Source organism: Bos taurus, chromosome 1 (genome assembly GCF_002263795.3).
Source record: "Bos taurus isolate L1 Dominette 01449 registration number 42190680 breed Hereford chromosome 1, ARS-UCD2.0, whole genome shotgun sequence".
Classification (NCBI taxonomy): Eukaryota; Metazoa; Chordata; class Mammalia; order Artiodactyla; family Bovidae; genus Bos; species Bos taurus.
This window is the reverse complement of record NC_037328.1, coordinates 127,189,004-127,209,626: the sequence shown is the minus strand read 5'-3', so window position 1 is coordinate 127,209,626 and position 20,623 is coordinate 127,189,004. Positions and strand designations below refer to the sequence as shown.

Here is a 20,623-nt window from a genome sequence, read left to right as displayed (position 1 = left end):
CTGCCAGGCTCCTCTGTCCATGTAATTTTCCAGGCAAGAATACTGGAATGGGTTGCCATTTCCTCCTCCAGGGGATCTTCCCAACCCAGTCTCTTGCATCTCCTGCATTGGTAGGCAGATTCTTTACCACTGTTCCACTTGGGAATAACATTATATATTTATAATAAAATTTTATTATTTCTTGCTTGGCATACCAATGGAATTTGAATACAAATACAAAAATTTTCTCTCTCAGAGGTGGCAGGTCTGTTAGGGAATGTTAGATTTACAACAGCATTGTGTAGTAGAATGTAATGTACCGTCTAAGAGACACTCAGTGCTCTAGGAATTAGAAGGGACAGAACACATTCTCTCGCAACATATACAGTACAGTCAGCCGTCCATATCTTCAGTTCCTACATCCAGGATTCCAAAAAATGATACAGAGAAGATTAGTATGGCCACTGAGCAAGAATGACATGCCAATACATGAAGCAGTCTATAGTTTTCAGTCACACACACAAAAAAATCTCCAAAAAGACATCGCCTTCGGTTCTATCAACACTGCACACACCCTCATATTTGCCTGGTAGTATCCTTCTATGTAAGGTAAGGGGAGAAGGGGGGCCTGCCCATGGGCGAATCAGACTCCCTTAAGGAAGAAAGCATGTGAAATCATTTCTTTCTTGAAGGTATAGATCTGCGCTGTTTAGTAGTGTCGCTACTACAGTCATCAAGACAGTATGATACTAGCACAAAAATAGAAATATAGAACAATGGAACAAGATAGAAATTCCAGAGATAGATCCACGCACCTATGGTCTCCTTATCTTTGACAAATGAGGCAAAAATATACACTGCAGAAAGACAGTCTCTTCAATAAGTGGTGCTGGGAAAACTAGGCTGCTGCTGCTGCTAAGTCGCGTCAGTCATGTCCGACTCTGTGCGACCCCATAGACGGCAGCCCACCAGGCTCCGCCGTCCCTGGGATTCTCCAGGCAAGAGTACTGGAGTGGGGTGCCATTGCCTTCTCCGGGGAAAACTAGGCAGCTACATGTAAAAGAATGAAATTAGAACACTTCCTAACACTATACACAAAAATAAATTCAAGATGGATTAACGACCTAAATGTAGGACCAGAAACTATAAAACTTCAGGGAAAACATAGGCAAAACACTCTGACATAAACCACAGCAATACACATACTAGTGTAAGGGGACCCAATTATACTTAAAAGCTTTTGCACAGTGAAGGAAACTATAAGCAAGGTGAAAAGGCAAACCTCAGAACGGGAGAAAATAATAGCAAATGAAACAATTGACAAATACGTAAACTCCAGAATATATAAGCAGCTCATGAAGTTCAATACCAGAAAAACAAACAACCAATCAAAAAGTGGGCAGAAGACCTAAACAGACGTTTCTCCAAAGACATACGGATGGCCAATAAGCAGAAAAGATGCTCAGCATTGCTCGTTATCAGAGAAATACAAATCAAAACTACAATGAGGTATTATCTGTCAGAGTGGCCATCATCAGAAAGTCCACAATCAATGCTGGAGAGGGCGTGGAGAAAAGAGAACCCTTTTGCACTGTTGGTGGGAATGCAAACTGATACAGCCACAATGCAGAACGGTATGGCTATTCCTTAAAACACTAGGAGTAAAACAACCATATGATGCAGCAACCCCACTACTGGCCTTATAACCTTACCTTGTAACCAATTATGTCTTTTTCATAATTGAATAAGACACATGTTCACTGCAGCATTATTTACAATAGCTAAGACATGGAAGCAGCCTAGATGTCCATTGACAGATGAATGGATAGGGAAGTTATGTTACATATATACAATACAATATTATTCAGCTATAAAAAGGAATGCATTTGAGTTGGTTCTAATGAGGTGGAGGAACTTAGAGCCTATTATACAATGTGAAGTCAGAAAGAAAGACAAATATTGTATATTAATGCATATGTATGAAATCAAGAAAGATGGTACTGATGAGCCTATCCACAGGGCAGCAGTGGAGATGCAAAGAACAGGCTTTTGGATACAGCTAGGGAGAAAGAAGGTGGGATGATTGAGAGAGTAGCATTGAAACATACATACTACCATATGTAAAGTAGATAGCCTGTGTGAATTGGCTGTATGACAAAGGGAGCCCAAAGCCAGTGCCCTGTGACAACCTAGAGAGGTGGGATGGGGAGGGAGGTGGGCGAGACGTTCAGGAGGGAGGGGACACATATATACCTATGACTGATTCGTGTTGGTGCATGGCAGAAAGCCATCACAATATTGTAAAGTAATGATCCCCCAATTAAAAATAAAAGGCTGTAAAAAAAAATAATGTAGCTGCTAGCCAATAAATTTAAATAATTAAAGTAAAACTTTAAATTCAGTCCTTTAGTTATACCAGCCACATTTCAAGCACCCAGCAGTCACATGTAGATGATGGCTTCCATACCGGATATCACAAACAGAACATTTCCCTCATGCAAGAAAGTTCTGTTGGACAGTGGTGGTGTAGACCATCCATTTTATAAGGTCTTTCCATCAGAATGGGTCTTTCCATTAGGTCTTTCCATGGGAGCCTTAGGTATATTCAATTCTGTTTTAAGTGTCCTTCCACCTTACCTTTAAAAGATTATCTCTGGAAACTAGAATGTTGAACATGAGCCTTATTTTACTAATAAATATTATCCTTGGCAAAAAAGAAAGAATTAAACATTTTAAAAATATGTTCTTTTTGAAGTATAGTTGATTTACTGTGTTGTGATAATTTCTACTATTATAGCAAAATGATTCAGTCATACACACACACACACACACACACACACACGCACGCACGCACGCATGCATGAAAGGTGGCTCAGACGGTAAAGGTGGCTCAGGTGGCTCAGATGGTAAAGAGTCTGCCTACAGTGCAGGAGACCTAGGTTCGATCCCTGAGTCAGGAAGAGCCCTGGGAGAAGGAAATGGCAACCCACTCCAGTATTCTTGCCTGGAAAATTCCATGGACAGAGGAACACGGCAGGCTGCAGTTCATGGGGTAGGAAAGAGTCGGACATGACCGAGCGACTAAGATGATATGCTTATATACTTTTCCATTATGGTTTCTCACGTAAATCATATGTATTTTACTGTGCTATACAGTAGGAGCTTGTTGTTTATCCATTCTATGTATAATAGTTTGCGTCTGCCAATGCCAAACTCCCACTCCATTCCTTCCCCACCCCACCTACCCTTGGCAAGCACAAGCCTGTTCTCTATGTCTGTGAGCCAGTTTCTGTTTCATAGATACATTCATTTGTGCTGTATTTTAGATTCTATTAATACATATAAGTAATATTGTATAGTATTTGCTTTTTTCTTTCTGATTGACTTCACTTAACATGATAGTCTCTAGGTCCACCCATGTTGCTGTAAATGGCACGATTTATTCTTTTTATGGTTCAGCAATAGTCCATTATATATATATATATTGGAGAAGGCAATGGCACCCCACTCCAGTACTCTTGCCTGGAAAATCCCATGGATGGAGGAGCCTGGTGGGCTGCAGTCCATGGGGTCGCTAGGAGTTGGACACGACTGAGCGACTTCACTTTCACTTTTCACTTTCATGCATTGGAGAAGGAAATGGCAACCCACTCCAGTTCTTGCCTGGAGAATCCCAGGGACGGGGGAGCCTGGTGGGCTGCTGTCTCTGGGGTCGCACAGAGTCGGACACGACTGAAGCGACTTAGCAGCATATATATATATATATATATTTATTTATTTTATGCTGCCAAATTGCTTCAGTCATCTCTGACTCTTTGCGACCAAAGAGCTGTAGCCCACCAGGCTCCTCTGTCCGTGGGATTCTTCAGGCAAGAACACTGGAGTGGGTTGCCATGCCCTCCTCCAGAGGATCTTCCTGACCCACATCTCTTCCATCTCCTTCATTGGCAGGCAGGTTTTTTACCACTTGCACCACACGGGAAGCCCCATATAGTTGTCATGTGATCCTGCAGTCCTATTCCTGGTCATATATATATATATATATAACTGTAAATTCAAGTACCTGCTTCTATGTCCTTGATAGATTTATAGCAATGGGACATTTGTCAATGTCCGGAGACATTTGCAGTTGTCACAGCTAGGATCAGGGATGCTACTGGGATGTAGTGGGTAGAAGCCAGGGATGCTGCTAACCACTCAACAGAGCACAGGACAGTCCCTTACAACAGAGGATTATGGGGCCCCATAGCACTGGGGTTGAGAAATCCTGGTTAATGCTAATTTATATACATTTTGATCATTTTTTTGAGAAGGTAGAATTCCCTATTAGAAGCCTGCTGAAACATGGTCAGTAACCATGATAAACTTTGTATAACACTATGTGCCAAATTCTCTTCTAAGAGCTTTACGTGTATTAACTCATTTAATCCTCACAAAACCCTTCTCTGTTATCATTAACTCTTTTTTTTTAAGCTGAGGAAACATAGACATAAGAGGCTAAGTATTGCTATGGACTAAATTGTGTTCCCCCAAAATTAATGTATATGTTCTATCCTATGGAAATGATGAACTTTTAAGAAGGGAAAGACATCTCTGTGTGTGTGTGTGTGTGTGTGTGTGTGTGTGTCTCCTCCTACCCTGGCACTCCTATATGTGCTGAGAAAAGGCCATGTGAGGACACAGTGTCTGTAGTCATCTGCAACCCCACGAAAGCCCTCACCAGACACTGACGCTGATGTCTTAGAATTTCCAGCCTTCAGAACTGTAGAAATACATTTCTGAGATACTGAGAAAATGCATTCCTGTTGTTTAAGCTACTCAATCTATGGTATGTTGTTAAGGCAGCCTGAGCTAAGACACCTGCCCAACTTTAAAACACCAGGGAATGAAAAGCAGGATGAAAATCCAGGCAGACTGGTTCCAGAATCTGTGTTTTTATCACTAGCCCGTATTATCCCAGTGGGCTTCCCTGGTGGCTCAGCGGTAAAGAATCCACCTGCCAATGCTGGAGAAGTGGCTTCAATCCCTTGGTCAGGAAGATTCCCTGGAGAAGGAAATGGCAACTACAGTATTGTTGCCAGGAAAATTCTATGGACAGAGGAGCCTGGCAGGCTATGGACCATGGGGTTGCAAGGAGTCGGACATGAATTAGTGGCTAACACTTTTCACTTTATATTATCCTAATAGAATACCTTATTTGAACATATTTTTCTCCAAAATTGCTTTTCTAAAGTTTGTTCACACATTTCTGTTTTCAATTCTGTGAAGATACTTCTCGATTTATAACTGTGTTTTAGAGCAGTATATTCTGTGGTATATTGGCCAAGCCATTTCATTGTGTTCTCTACCATTTTATTGTGTCCTGCATCATTTTATTGTGCCCTAGCATACTGCTGCCATATATGACCTAAATTCAAACACTCAAAAGAGGTACAAACTATTATGTATAAAATAAACCCAAAGACATATTGTACAACACAAGGAATATAGCCAATATTTTATAGTAACTGTAACTGGAGTATATAACCTTTAAAAATCACTATATCATACACCTGTAACATATAATATGGTATATCAACTATACTTCAATAAAAGTGAAAAAAATAAATTCAGAGGTTCATATGCTGAAAAGGGAGTTTATGTTTACTTAAAAAGAGTAGGTGCTTATGACAAAATCTTTGGCTTAAAAAAAAGTAATATATTAAAGTGGTACATTTTTCATAAATGGTCAAATAATACTGAAGCAGGTTATTATTAGTACTAGATTTATCAGTGTTTTAAAATTTGGTTTGTTGTTTAGTCACAACCCCATGGACTGTAGCCCACTAGGCTCCTCTGTTCATGGGATTTCCCAGGCAAGAATACTGGAATGGGTTGCCATTTCCTTTTTCAGGGGATCTTCCCAACCCAGGGATTGAACCCTTGTCTCCTGCGTTGGCAGGCAAATTCTTAGCCACTGAGCCACAGGGAAGCCCAAAAGTTTATTTTGTTGCTGTTCAGTTACTCAGTCATGTCCGACTCTTTGCCACCCATGAAGTGATGGGACCGGATACCATGATCTTCATTTTTTGAATGTCGAGTTGTAAGCCAGCAGCACCCCAGTTTTCCCTGTCCTTCACCATCTCCCGGAGTTTGCTCAAACTCATGTCCATTGAGTTAGTGATGCCATCCAACCATCTCATCCTCTGTCGTCACCCTCTCCTCCTGCCTTCAATCTTTCCCAGCATCCTGGGCTTTTCCAGTGAGTCAGCTCTTCGCATCAGGTGGCCAAAGTATTGGAGCTTCAGCTTCAGCATCAGTCCTCCCAATGAACTTTCAGGGTTGATTTCCTTTAGGATTGACTGGTTTGATCTCCTTGCAGTCCAAGAGACTCTCAAAAGTCTTCTCCAACACCACAGTTTGAAAGCATCAGTTCTTTGGCATTCAGCCTTCTTTATGGTTCAACTCTCACATCCATACGTGACTACTGGAAAAACCATAGTTTTGACTGTATGGACCTTTGTCAGCAAAGTAATGTCTCTGCTTTTTAATATGCTGTCTAGGTTGGTCATAGCTTTTCTTCCAAGGAGCAAGCGTCTTTTAATTTCATGGCTGCAGTCACCATCCACAGTGATTTTGGAGCCAAGAAAATAAAGTCTGTCATCCCATTGTTTCCCCATCTATTTACCAGGAAGTGATGGGATCAGATACCATTATCTTCATTTTTTGAATTCTGAGGTGTAAGCCAGCTTTTTCACTCTCCTCTTTCACCTTCATCAAGAGTCTCTTTAGTTCCCGTTTCCTTTCTGCCATAGGGTGGTGTCATTTACATACCTGAGATTATTGGTATTTCTCCCAGCAATCTTGATTCCAACTTGTACTTCATCAAGCCCGGCGTTTCGCATGATGTACTTTGCGTATAAGTTAAATAAGCAGGGTGACAAAATACAGCCTTGATGTACTTCTTTCCCAATTTGGAACCAGTCTGTTGTTCCATGTCCGGTTCTAACTATTGCTTCTTGAACTGTATACAGGTTTCTCAGGAGGCAGGTCTGGTGGTCTGGTATTCTCATCTCTTTAAGAATTTTCCACAGTTTGCTGTGATCCACACACTCAAAGGTTTTAGGATAGTCAATGAAGCAGGTTTTTGTGTTTTTTTTTTAATTCTCTCACTTTTTATATGATCCAGTGGATGTTGGCAATTCGATCTCTGGCTTCTCTGCCTTTTCTAAATCCAGCTTGTACATCTGGAAGTTCTGGGGCAAATAATATGCTGAAAAATGTTAAGCCCTTCTTCCCATGTAAAAGTATATTTATGTCTCAAGACTTGGAGTTCCTGGAAAACCTAGTTATATCCTTAATAAGTCAGGTTTAACAAATAGATAATGGTGCATAATGTAGAGTTAATTGCATGTTTGTTCTGGTATCTTTTAAACACTAGTGAACCAGCTGGCAATACATTTGGCAGCAAATATCAGAAAACCTGAGCACATTTGCTTTAAAAGATGGGGGGTAATTGTCTCACAATGAGAAGGCCGGGGTAGGAAGCAGGGCTAATACAATGGTCGGTGGCACTATCAGGAGCCAGACTCTCTCCTTTCTGCCCTTGACATCTTTATCTTAAAATCTCATTCTCACGCCCTCTCCCCCACGGTCCCAGGATTGCTGCTGTTCTGCATGCCTCATATTCACATTCTTGGGGAAAAGTGAGGAGGTGTGGGGGAAGGATTTTTTTTTCCTTAAGGAGACTTGGACTTTTACTTGGGAAGGGCCACCCTTCCCACTGTCTTTAGTCTATTTCTCAGTGGCCAGAATTTTGTCACACAGCCCCTTCTAAAGCAAAGGGAAAGGGAGATAAAGTTTGATTTTCCAATTAGCCTCCAATTAAAATAAATACATTTATACTAAAAAAAGTTTGACTTACCAACTTTTACAGTAGAGGAATAAAAAAGGAAAAGTCATTGGGAACAGGTGTTGGATGAATCAACCTATATCATCTGCCACAATTCATGTTAGCAAGTAACTTAACAATTGTTTATACTTGGGGAGTTGTTTACATGTGAAACCATGCCCCACGAAGCTGGTGACTAACAGAAATTCTTGAGCTTGTCTTATGAAACAATAAATAAGGGAACAACTTGTTAAAACCCCTCTGCTTGTAACCTGCCCTTACTGGTTAAGCTTGCTTTCATTTTAGTTCAGTCACTCAGTTGTGTCCAACACTTTGCAACCCCATGGACTACAGCACACCAGGCTTCCCTGTCCATCACCAACTCCCAGAGCTTACTCAAACTCATGTCCATCAAGTCGGTGATGCCATCCAGCCATCTCATCCTCTGTCATCCCCTTCTCCTCCTGCCCTCAATCTTTCCCAGCATCAGGGTCTTTTCCAATGAATCAGTTCTTTGCATTAGGTGGCCAAAGTAAAGCTTGCTTTAGTTTTTTTTTTTCTTCCTTAATTGTCTACCTCCGATCTTCACATAGCCTAGGTAATCTATCACAAGAGTCATAAACCACCTTTATAGATGACACCTCTGACCTATGGCTTGCTAGTAACTGGAGCATAAGTTGTTTTTTAGGAAATTAGAGTCAGCTCTTGTCCAGTTCAAGCCAGCTAAGACTGGTTGGAACCACTGATCTTATAACTGGGCCTGGGACTTTTCCTGGCGGTCCAGTGGCTAGGGCTCTGAGCTCCCAATGCAGGGAGCCTGGATTCAACCCGTGGTCAGGGAGCTAGATTCCACACGCTGCAACTGAAAAAAAACAAAACAAAACTGGGCCTGTATAGGTGTCCATGAATGACTCTTTTAGATGTCAGAGGGTCAAAAACTCCACCTTTGGAACATGCTAAGCACCTCTATTTTTGACCATGCGTCTCCCAAGAAGCATGATACACCTGTACAGAACACCGATCACCTCACTCTTTCCCTACCTCCAATCACCTTTCTCCACTCCTGAGACCACTCTACTCATTTATCCCATAAATGTCTCAGGTCCCTTGCCTTCAGAAAGGCAGATCTGAGACTTGTTCTCCCATTTTCTCACTTGGCTGCCTCGTCAATACTTTCTCTGCTGCAAACCCTTGGCATCTCAGGGTTTGGCTTGCTATGCATCAGGCAAACCAGCCTGATTTTGTAACACATGCACTTTCTTTTTATAGATTCCTAGAACTGGAAAGGATCTTAGAGCTCATTTTCTCTCTGAAATGACAGCTTTGTGTTTGTATTTTTTAATATGCTGACTTGGAAAGCAAAAAACTCTAATGAGCCTGAGTACATGTTCCTTATGACACGAATTTGGATAGTTCTTGAATAAAATTATATGTCTCAAAAATATAACTCTATAAAAATCATATCATCCAGGCTGTAATACCACTTTTAGATATTTTTCCTGACTCTATTTTTATGCAGAGATTGTAGAGTAATTAGTCTTTATATTTTGAAACTTTGAACTGAAATAGTGCATGAAATCTTTCACAGATAAAATTGATTGCTTCTATAATTTTCCTGAGAAATGTAAACTGTTTAGAAAGATATAAACCTAAAGCTCTTATCTAACTATCTTATTGCTGCCTTCACTGCCTCAAGGTCTATAAAACATTCAGCTTCTCTACTAAAGAACGTGGTCAGTCAACAGAATACTGCCTGATGAGGCCATATTGTCAACAAAAGCTTAATTAAAGAACTAGATGTCAGGCGAAAGAATTAAAAAGATACTTCACAAAAGCAGATATACAAATAGACAGTCAGCATATGAAAATATGCCTAACTTTCCCCATCAGAAATGTAAGTTAAAATTGCCATGAAATGCCTCTATGCACCCCAGAGAATAGCTCCAGTTTAAAAGACTGATAACACCAAGTCTTGGTGAAGATGCAGAAGCTCTGGAATTCTCCTTCTTTGCTGGTGGGAATAAGAAATGAAACAGCCATTTTGGAAAATAAAAGGCAGGGTCATAAAAAGTTAAGTATGCATCTACCCTATGATCCAGCAATTCTATTCCTGGGTATTTGCCCAAGAAAAATGAAAACATTTGACCACAAAAAAATGTCGATGAATCTTTAAAGGCACTTTTCGTACTTATACTAACCCCAAACTGGAAACAACCCAAATGTCCATCAATAGAAGAATAACATTCTATTCATAGAATGGAATGAATAGAGTAGCAGTCTAAAAAAATAAAAGGAAAAAGTGATACATGGTGCAACATGAATGAATCTCAAAACATTTTGTTGAGCAAAAGCAGCCAGGCATAAAAGAGTATTTAACTGTATGATTCTATTTCTACAAAGTTCAATAAAAAGTAGAACTAAACTATAGTGATAAAAAATCAGAAGAATGGTAGCCTTTCAGAGGGGCTATTGACTGGAAAAGGCACAAGAAAGCTTTCAATGATGAAAGAAAAGTTCTATAAATTGACTTGGGTAATGGCTACATGCGTTTACATACTTGTCAAAATTCTTAGACTGTACACTTAAGAGCTATGCATTTCAATCTATATAAAATAAACCTGCATTTAAAAACAGAAATGGATATTATTATTTAAGATCATAACCAACACCTTTTTACATTTGTTACTAAGTGGAAAATACAAGAAAATTCACTAATGGTTGTTCCATTTGTCTTATTGTTCAACTCTTCAAGAAAGCACTCAAATCAAAATAATTGTGTTTCTCATCTTGTTCTGGTCCCCTGCGGAGGTAATTTGAGAAAGCTCCTTGGAGTTCATTAGAAGGGCTACATTTTCAAGAAGTTTATCAAAATACAGAAGAAATAAGTAAAGGAAGAAGTGACTTTTTAAAAGAGCAGACATTTTATTCATTCCAACTCTCTTCTAGTATGTTTTTCAGGGTTTTAAACATACAAAATCTTGCAGCTTCCCCCAATTATAAGATGGAGATTTTAGGGTAGCCTGAAATTCTTCACTGAACTCTAAATTGAACACACTAACACTGAATTTTTATAATAGGCTTAAATCTTCTTAAGGATAAAGATATGGATATGTATCTTTTCCAGACCTTGGGCTTAAAATAGCCCTCAACAGCCCTGAGGCTGGTAGTGTTGAGTTTCTGTCTGACTGATGGTCCAGAATTGGAGTTTTATGAGTGCATACAGATACCTACTGAAGTTTAGGAGTGCTGAAGTCCCTCCAATTCCTCCACAGCCCTGCCATTTGGTCCTTAAGGCAGATGTAAAGTCAAGAAGTTACTCTTCAAGCCCTTATGAGGTCCTCACAGGCTGCTCTCAAACCCATCATCTAACCATGTGAATACACCAGGTCCTCCCAGCTTAGGTCAGACCAAACCTCTGCGAGCTCTGCCTACATAGACCAGGTGGAGGGGCCCAAGTGCTGCACATAAGACCTCCCTTGACTCCAGCCATATCGTTCCAGTGGGAGCTCCAGCACTCTGTGTGCACCCCTCCCCGCCTGGAAAACTCAGGGTCTGGGTACCACCCTCTGCTTTGAGACCACCCTGCCCTTGAAGAAACCCAGGCTTTCCAACTTACCTCCCATTCTCTTAAATCTAATCCGAAGTAGTCTTTTACATTCCCTTTTATTCCTTCATCTCCACTCCTGGGGCTTCCCTGGTAGCTCAGACAGTAAAGAATCCTCCTGCAGCTCAGGAGGTGGAACCCTGGGTTCAATCCCTGGGTCAGGAAGACTCCCTGGAGAAAGGAATGCCAACCCACTCTTTGGCCTGGAGAATTCCACGTACAGAGGAGCTTGGCTGGCTCCAGTCCACGAGGTTGCAAAGAGTCAGACACGACTGAGCAATTAAACACACACACAGTCCCACTCCTCCTCAATTTCTGAAACTCTTCCTCTGTGACCTCTGATATTCATACTAATGAAACATCCTCTGTCTTGGAACTTCCTGGTGGTCCAGTGGCTAAGACTCCAAGCTCCCGATGCATGGGGCCTAGGTTCCATCCCTCAGTTCAGTCACTCAGTCATGTCTGACTCTTTGCAACCCTGTGGACTGCCGCACACCAGACCTCCCTGTCCATCACCTACTCCCTGAGTTTACCCAAACTCATGTCCATTGAGTCAGTGATGTCATCCAACCATCTCATTCTCTGTCGTCCCCTTCTCCTCCTGCCCTCAATCTTTCCCAGCATCAGGGTCTTTTCAAATGAGTCAGCTCTTCACATCAGGTGGCCAAAGTATTGGAGTCTCAGCTTCAACATCAGTCCTTCCAATGAATATTCAGGACTGCTCTCCTTTAGGATGGGCTGGTTGAATCTCCTTGCAGTCCAAGGGACTCTCAAGAGTCTTCTCCAACGCCACAGTTCAAAAGCATCAATTCTTCAGCGCTCAGCTTTCTTTGTAGTCTGACTGTCACACCCATACATGACCACTGGAAAAACCATAGCCTTGACTAGACAGACCTTTGTTGGCAAAGTAATGTCTCTGCTTTTTAATATGCTGTCTAGGTTGGTCATAACTTTTCTTCCAAGGAGTAAGCATCCAACCCTTGTTGGGGAACTAGATCTCACATGCCACAGCTAAGAGTTTGCATGCCACAACTAAAGATCCCACAACCCAAAACGAAGACTGACGATCCTGCATGCTCTAAGACCCAGTACAACCAAAAAAAATAAAATAAAGCTAAATTTATTTTAAAAAAGTTTCCTCCATCTTCATCCTTCTCCACTTCACTTTCTTCTTCTCTCTCAAGCCTTCTTCTCCCCCGAGAACACTGCTTCCTCTCAACCCTTCTGCTCGTTCATATGGATGGGCCTGGTAATATGTGGGATGTCTTAATTTCTCTCTGTTGCTGCTTCCCTCCCTAAAACCACCCAGCTTTGATGCTTATATCATTAGACTCCACCTCTCACTAATGGCCTCATAATCACTCCCCTTTGTTGGATGAAGACTCTAGCTCCTGGCTCTCTGTGTATCTCTTCATCACTACTCTTTGGGTCGTTCTTAGTAACTTCAACATTCACATAAATGATACTACGAATACCCTGGTTTCTCAACCCCTGACCTCTTCTCCTCCAGTGATCGTGTGCTCTCCACCCCTACCTTGGACACTCACTCCAGTGGTCACACCCAAGAGCAAAACTCCTTAAAAGAAAAGCTAACACTGGGCTTCCCTAGTGGCTCAGTGGTAAAGAATCTGACTGCCAATGCAAGAGACGTGGGTTTGACCCCTGGTCTGGGAAGATCCCACAGGTTGTAGAGCAACTAAGCCAGTGTGCCACAACTACTGAGCCTTTGCTCTAGAGCCCAGGAGCCAAAACTACTGAGCCCACGTGACACAGCTGCTGAAGCCCCAACACCCTGGAGCTTGAAATAAGAGACAATACGGCAATGAGAGGCCCATGTACCCCAACTAGACACAAGCCCCCATGGCCAAAACTAGAGAAAGCCTGAGCAGCAACGAAGACCCAGCCCAACCATAAATCAATAAATAACTTTTTTTTTTTTTTAAAGAGAAGCTTATACTGCCTGGTTCCAACTTTCTCCTTCCATTCCCTATTAACTGAGTCTAATAAGTGTTTCCTCACATCACTCCATTGAAACTGCTCTTGCCAAGTTCCCCAGTGAGCTTTAAATTGCAAATTTCTTGTTTCAGTATCTTATTAAAATAACATACTTAATCACTGTTCATCGAAACTATATGAACTTTGTCTTGCCTGCCACCGCCTTACCCTGCCAAAATAGGCAGTATGACATAGTAGTGATGTCAATACCCTTGATTACGGTGACCAACAGAAATAGTTCAGTCAAGTTTGCTACTAAAAACACCTTGGAAAAATTCTGAATTAAAAGTGTCAAACAGAGTTCATTTATCTGCCCAAATAGTAAATGCTGGTGTGCCACTCTGAAAATACTACAACGCTAGTTGGTTGGCTTTCCTTTATACATAGCATAACCTCTCATTTATAAGTACCCACTTTTATAAGTAAAATTAGCATTTTTTTTATCCCATTTGATATTCCTTTTCAGTTTCACAGCTCAGTTCAGTTCAGTTCAGTCGCTCAGTTGTGTCCGACTCTTTGCGACCCCATTAATCACAGCACACCAGGCCTCCCTGTCCATCACCAACCCCCGGAGTTCACCCAGACTCACATCCATTGAGTCAGTGATGCCATCCAGCCATTTCATCCTCTGTCATCCCCTTCTCCTCCTGCCCCCAATCCCTCCCAGCATCAGAGTCTTTTCCAATGAGTCAACTCTTTGCATGAGGTGGCCAAAGTACTGGAGTTTCAGCTTTAGCATCAGTCCTTCCAAAGAAATCCCAGGGCTGATCTCCTTAAGAATGGACTGGTTGGATCTCCTTGCAGTCCAAGGGACTCTCAAGAGTCTTCTCCAACACAAGGAAGCCAATAAAACTGTCAACGATGATCAGTTCTTCAATGCTTATCCTGCTTGGTCTATCAGCAGCATCTGTCATCACTCTTCCTGGACATCCTTTCTAGGCTAGCATCCTCTGCCCTTCTGCCCTCTGACCTCTAGGGCTCAGTCCTTAACCTTCTCTGCTCTCACCCCACTGTGTCGCAATCCTGTCCTACAGCTTTAAATGCCATTTATATGCTTGGTGACAGCGAACATGTCCAGTCCAGGTCTCTCCCCTATACTCCAGACTCACAGACCCAGCAGATGAATTAAGATCTCCATTCAGTTGCCCCGCAGGCAGTTCGGATTTAACAGGTGCAAGGCGGAGTTCTTCATCTTTCCTGAAACCCATCCTTCTGGAGGATTTCCAGCTGCATTTATAGGAAATTCATCCATCCAGTTACTCAGGCCCCAAACCCCAGAGTTGATCTTTTTCCTGCCACACCCCACATTCAACTCAGGAGCAAACCCTCCTACCCCCTCCACTGACCTCTCATCAGAGTTACTACCACAGACTCCAAATTGATTTTGTTTCTAGCCTTGGCCCCTTCAGCTTGTGCTCCTGTTAAAATGTCCATCCACGCAGAGCATTCCTCTGCTGAAAACTTCCAGTGGCTTCCAGATGTCCCAGCCGAGCTCAGCCATCTGCCAACTGACCGGGTAAATGAGCCCACTGAGTGAAACTCGAAGAGAGTTGCCCAATGAAACACCAAGTCCTGAGAAGGTATAAATCATTATTTTAGGTTATGATATTTTGGGGTAGTTTGTAATGCCACCATTTAATGCATTATACATTTTACTTATTTTGTTTGTTGATATTCTCATCCACTCAATGTAATCTCCATAAAGACAGGGATTTTTTTTTCTCTTTTGTTTACTGTTGCACACCCAGTGCCTAGAACAATATCTGACATAATATGTTTTATTTATCTGTCTATTTTTTTTCAATTTATTTTTCATTTACTTGGTGGCACTGGGTCTTAGCTGTGGTGCTTGGGGCTTCTCTCTAGTTGCAGTGTGTGGGCTCAGTACTTGCTGTGTGCTAGCTTAATTGCCCTGCATCACGTGGGATTTTAGTTCCCCTACAGGGATCAAACCCTTGTCCCCTGCAAGGAAAGCAGATTCTTAATCACTGAACCGCCAGAAAAGTCTCCTGTCTATGTATCTATCTATCTCTACCAGTGGGATGAATGAATACACAGAACAAACAAATGAAAAGATGTCAGGAGAGTGATATAAGGATTTTAGTTGATATGCATGACTTAGTCCTCAGTTCCACCTTTCCTTAATCCCCCTTTTTTACATCAAGGTCATTATTGCAATGGAAGATCAGATTTGAGATGCTTAAGTCTCACCAGCTGAATCATGTTGCATTGTCTTTAGGCTACCCCATGCCAGAGCCAGCCTTCTATTACGGCCCCTACCGTATATGGAAGTCTTCCCAGGTAACTCAGTGGTAAAGAATCTGCCTGCCAATGTACGAGCCAGAGGAGACTCGGGTTCCATCCCTGGATTGGGAAGATACCCTGGATGAGGAAATGGCAGCCCACTCCAATATTCTTGCCTGGAGAATTCCATGAACAGAGGAGCCTGGCTGGCTACAGTCTATGGGGTTGCAAAGAGTCTGACAGGACTGAGCATGCATGCACTGTATATGGAAATAAAGCTTTCATCTTGTTTGCTATTACCAAATGACCCCAGTGTTACCACTGTTAATCAAACATGACAGTATTTATATACTTGAAAATATTTTTAATATAACTTCCCCTCCCCACCAGATGACCCTGCTGCTGCTGCTGCTGCTGCTGCTAAGTCGCTTCAGTCATGTCCGACTCTGTGCAACCCCATAGACGGCAGCCCACCAGACTTCCCCGCCCCGGGATTCTCCAGGCAAGAACACTGGAGTGGGTTGCCATTTCCTTCTCCAGTGCATGAAAGTGAAAAGTGAAAGTGAAGTCGCTCAGTCATGTCTGACTCTTAGCGACCCCATGGACTGCAGCCTACCAGGCTCCTCCGTCCATGGATTTTCCAGGCAAGAGTACTGGAGTGGGGTGCCATTGCCTTCTCCGAGATGACCCTGAGCTGGGATCAAATGCTTGGCTGGTTCACTTCTCCTTATAATTCTCTTATTTTCTCAACTCATAATTATTAATATTTTATTCTTTGCTGAATATGAAAAAAGAAAATATTTTAGAAGCAGACTTACCAAGATTTGTGGCAAACACTTAACACTTCTCCATTCCATTCCACAATATAGTCTTTCTTTTAAACTGGGACTCACTACAACTGATTTTTTAAATTGAAGTATAGTTGATGTACAATATTATAAAAGTTACAGGTATATAATACAGTGAATTACGATTTTTTAAGTTATGCTCTATTTATAGTTATTATAAAATATCGGCCATATTCCGTGTTGTACAATATACTTGCTGTTGTTTGGTCGCTAAATCGTGTCTGACTCTTGACCTCATGGACTGTAGCCCACCAGTCTCTGTTCATGGGATTTCCCAGGCAAGAATACTGGAGTGGGCTGACATTTCCTTCTCCAGGGGATCTTCTCAATCCAGGAATTGAACCCATGTGTCCTGAATTGTCAGGCAGATTCTTTACCACTGAGCCACCAGGGAAGCCTTATGTCTGCTATATCTTTGTAGCTTATCTTCAACCTGATAGTTTATACTTCCACAATAGTCTTTTATGTTCTACCAAAACTTGGTTTTACTCTTCATCGTAACCACAAGAACTTTTTCTTGCTGTTTCTCACATTTCCCCCATATATCAAATATATAGTAATATTTTTAGTAGACTTTATTTTGCTTTTTCTTTGTTAACATTATATTGTTTGGTCTTCTCTAATAATCTCTTAGCCTTCTTTAATAAAATGTCTTACTCTCTGGAGAATTGTTTATAAATGTTTAAAGTATCATTGTGCAAACATATACACAGTTCATTTTCTTTTGTGCATCTGTCATGATCTACTTTCAAACTAAACCTCTATCAGGAAGTATTTTCTATTTCCTTCAAATATACCAATTACTTAATTTTCTCTTTCAGCTCTTATGACTCCTTGTTTAAGAAGAATATCTTCTGTTATGGGTGTGTAGTCATTATTAGAACAATCAGAGTCTTATTTAGAGAGGAAGATGTTTATATAATACCAGATTATGGCTCTTAAGAATCAATATTTATGAATTTAAACAATGTCCACAGATTCTTTGGGCTGTTGCAACCTCTTCTAGTCTTATTGTTGTTGTTCAGTCGCTCAGTCATGTCTGACTCTTTGCAACTCCATGGACTGCCGCACACCAGGCTTCCCTTGTCCTTCACCATCGCTTGGAGCTGCTCAAACTCATGTCCATTGAGTCAGTGATGCAATCCAACCATCTCATCTTCTGTTGCCCCATTCTCCTCCTGCCTTCTGCTTTCCCCAGCATCAAGGTCTTTTCCAGTGAATCTTCTAGTCTGCTGCGGCTGCTGCTGCTAAGTCACTTCAGTCGTGTCCAACTCTGTGCAACCCCAGAGACAGCAGCCCACCAGGCTCCCCCGTCCCTGGGATTCTCCAGGCAAGAATACTGGAGTGGGTTGCCCTTTCCTTCTCCAATGCATGAAAGTGAAAAGTGAAAGTGAAGTCACTCAGTCGTGTCCGACTCTTATCGACCTCATGGACTGCAGCCTACCAGGCTCCTCCGTTCATGGGATTTTCCAGGCAAGAGTACTGGAGTGGGGTGCCATTACCTTCTCCAATCTTCTAGTCTAAGTAGCCTCAAAACCAAAATTTCTTGGTATGGCTTTTATTTTATTTTTTTGCCACATGCATAGTATGTGGAACTTCCTCTGTCAGGGATCGAACCCATGCTCCCTGCAGTGGAAACATGGAGTCTCAACCCATTGGACCACTAAGGAAATCTGTTATAGCTTTTAAAGAAGGTCAGGATTCCTGCCAATGAAAGGATTGTTCCTTCAGATGCACAGTGACTGTTTCATTATCAATTGCAATAGAGCTGAATGAAATTCTTGGTGCTATACCACAATACCACAGAAGCCTGACAACTAGAAAGTCTGCCATTTTGATAGGAAACAAAACGTCCAAATCTCAACACTTAATACATATAGGTTTATTCTGGATATGAGATTATATTAAGGAATTGTTGGTAACAGTGATTGGGGGATAATGGCATGATACTTACGCTGACTATCCATCTGCTTATTCTCAGATATGTCCTCTAACTTTGCCCTTCTCTGATCTACATCTCAGATGACTCACCTCCCAGCCTCCCCTGTTGTATCAACCTGCTAGGGCTGCTGACAAAATTCTATAGACTAAAGAAGCTTAAGCAACTGAAATTCATTCTCTCACAGCTCAGGAGACCAGAGGTCCAAGATCAAGCTGTCAGCAGAGTTGGTTCTTTCTGAAGCCTCTGAGTAAGAACATGTTCTATGCTTATCTCCTGACTTCTGGTGGGTGTCAGCAATCCTTCATGTTCCTTGGTTTATAGGCACATTACTCCAATCTCTGTCTTTGTTTTTTTTTTTTTTCTGTATATCTCCTCTGTGTCTCTGTATCCAGATCTCTCCTTTTTTTAAAAGACACCAGTCACCAGACTTAAGACCCACCCAAATCTAGTGTGACCTCATCTTGACTTGAGTGCATCTGTGAAAATCCCTATTTCCTAATAAAGTCACATTCACACATACTGGGGTTTAGGACTTGAATGCTTCATTCAACTTCCTACAACCCCATCACTGGGTGTCTGTGGCCCTAAGGTTTAGGAACACACTTCCCCAGCACCTGGGTTGGGAGTAGCTTTCTGCTCAAGCTCATCTCTGAGCTGCTTCACCAAATCCTACTTGTCTGTATTGCACAAGGTATGTAATATTTGTGTACATATATGTACCCAGTATATATATACATAATACCAAAGTATTTACAGATGGGATTTTCTTTAAAATATTCCAGCAAAAAAGGGGGGGAGTGGTGGAGGAAATCCTAGTGTAAACTGTGGACTTTGTTTGATTCAGTTCCAGTCCAGTCGCTCAGTCATGTCTGACTTTTTGTGACCTCTTGGACTACAGCACGCCAGGCCTCCCTGTCGATCACCAACTCCTGGAGCCTACTCAAACTCATGTCCATTGCAACGGTGATGCCATCCAACCATCTCATCCTCTATCATACCCTTCTCCTCCCACCTTCAATCTTTCCCAGAATCAGGGTCTTTTCAAACAAGTCAGCTCTTCCCATCAGGTGGCCAAAGGATTGGAGTTTCGGCTTCACCATCAGTCCTTCCAATGAATATTCAGGACTGATTTCCTTTAGGATGGACTGGTTGGATCCCTTGCAGTCCAAGGGACTCTCAAGAGTCCTCTCCAACATCACAGTTCAAAAGTATCACGATACTGGATGCTTGGGGCTAGTGCACTGGGACGACCCAGAGGGATAGTATGGGGAGGGAGGAGGGAGGAGGGTTCAGGATGGGGAACACATGTATACCTGTGGTGGATTCATTTTGATATTTGGCAAAACTAATACAATTATGTAAAGTTTAAAAATTAAATAAAAATTCAAAAAAAAAAAGCATCAATTCTTCTGGGTTCAGCTTTCCTTATAGTGCAACTCTCACATCCACACATGACTACTGGAAAAACCATAGCCTTAACTAGACAGACCTTTGTTGGCAAAGTAATGTCTCTACTTTTTAATATGCTGTCTAGGTTGATCATAGCTTTTCTTCCAAGGAGTAAGCGTCTTTTAATTTCATGGCTGCAGTCACCATCAGCAGTGATTTTGGAGCCACCAAAAATAAAATCTCTCACTGTTTCCATTGTTTCCCCATCTATTTGCCATGAAGTGATAGGACCAGATGCCATGATCTTTGTTTTCTGAATGTTGAGTTTTAAGCCAACTTTTTCACTCTCCTCTTTCACTTTCATCAAGAGGCTCTTTTGTTCTTCACTTTCTGCCATAAGGATGGTATCATCTGCATATCTGACGTTATTGATATTTCTCCCTGCAATCTTGATTTCAGCTTGTGCTTCATCCAGTCCAGGATTTCTCATGATGTACTCTGCCTATAAGTTAAATAAGCAGGGTGACAATATACAGCCTTGATTTGGAACCAGTCTGTTGTTCCACGTCTGGTTCTAACTGTTGCTTCTTGACCTGCATACAGGTTTCTCAGGAGGCAGGTAAGGTGGTCTGGTATTCTCATCTCTTTAAGAATTTTCTACGGTTTGTTGTGACCCACACAGTCAAAGGCTTTGGCATAGTCAATAAAGCAGAAGTAGATGTTTCTTTGAAACTCTCTTGCTTTTTCGATGA

The 20,623-nt window shown here is 41.7% G+C and overlaps 1 pseudogene; it reads left to right on the top strand.

Moving 5' to 3' along the window:
* Positions 1 to 393: 393 nt before the first annotated feature.
* Positions 394 to 488, top strand: LOC112448292 (uncharacterized; annotated as a pseudogene).
* Positions 489 to 20,623: the final 20,135 nt, after the last annotated feature.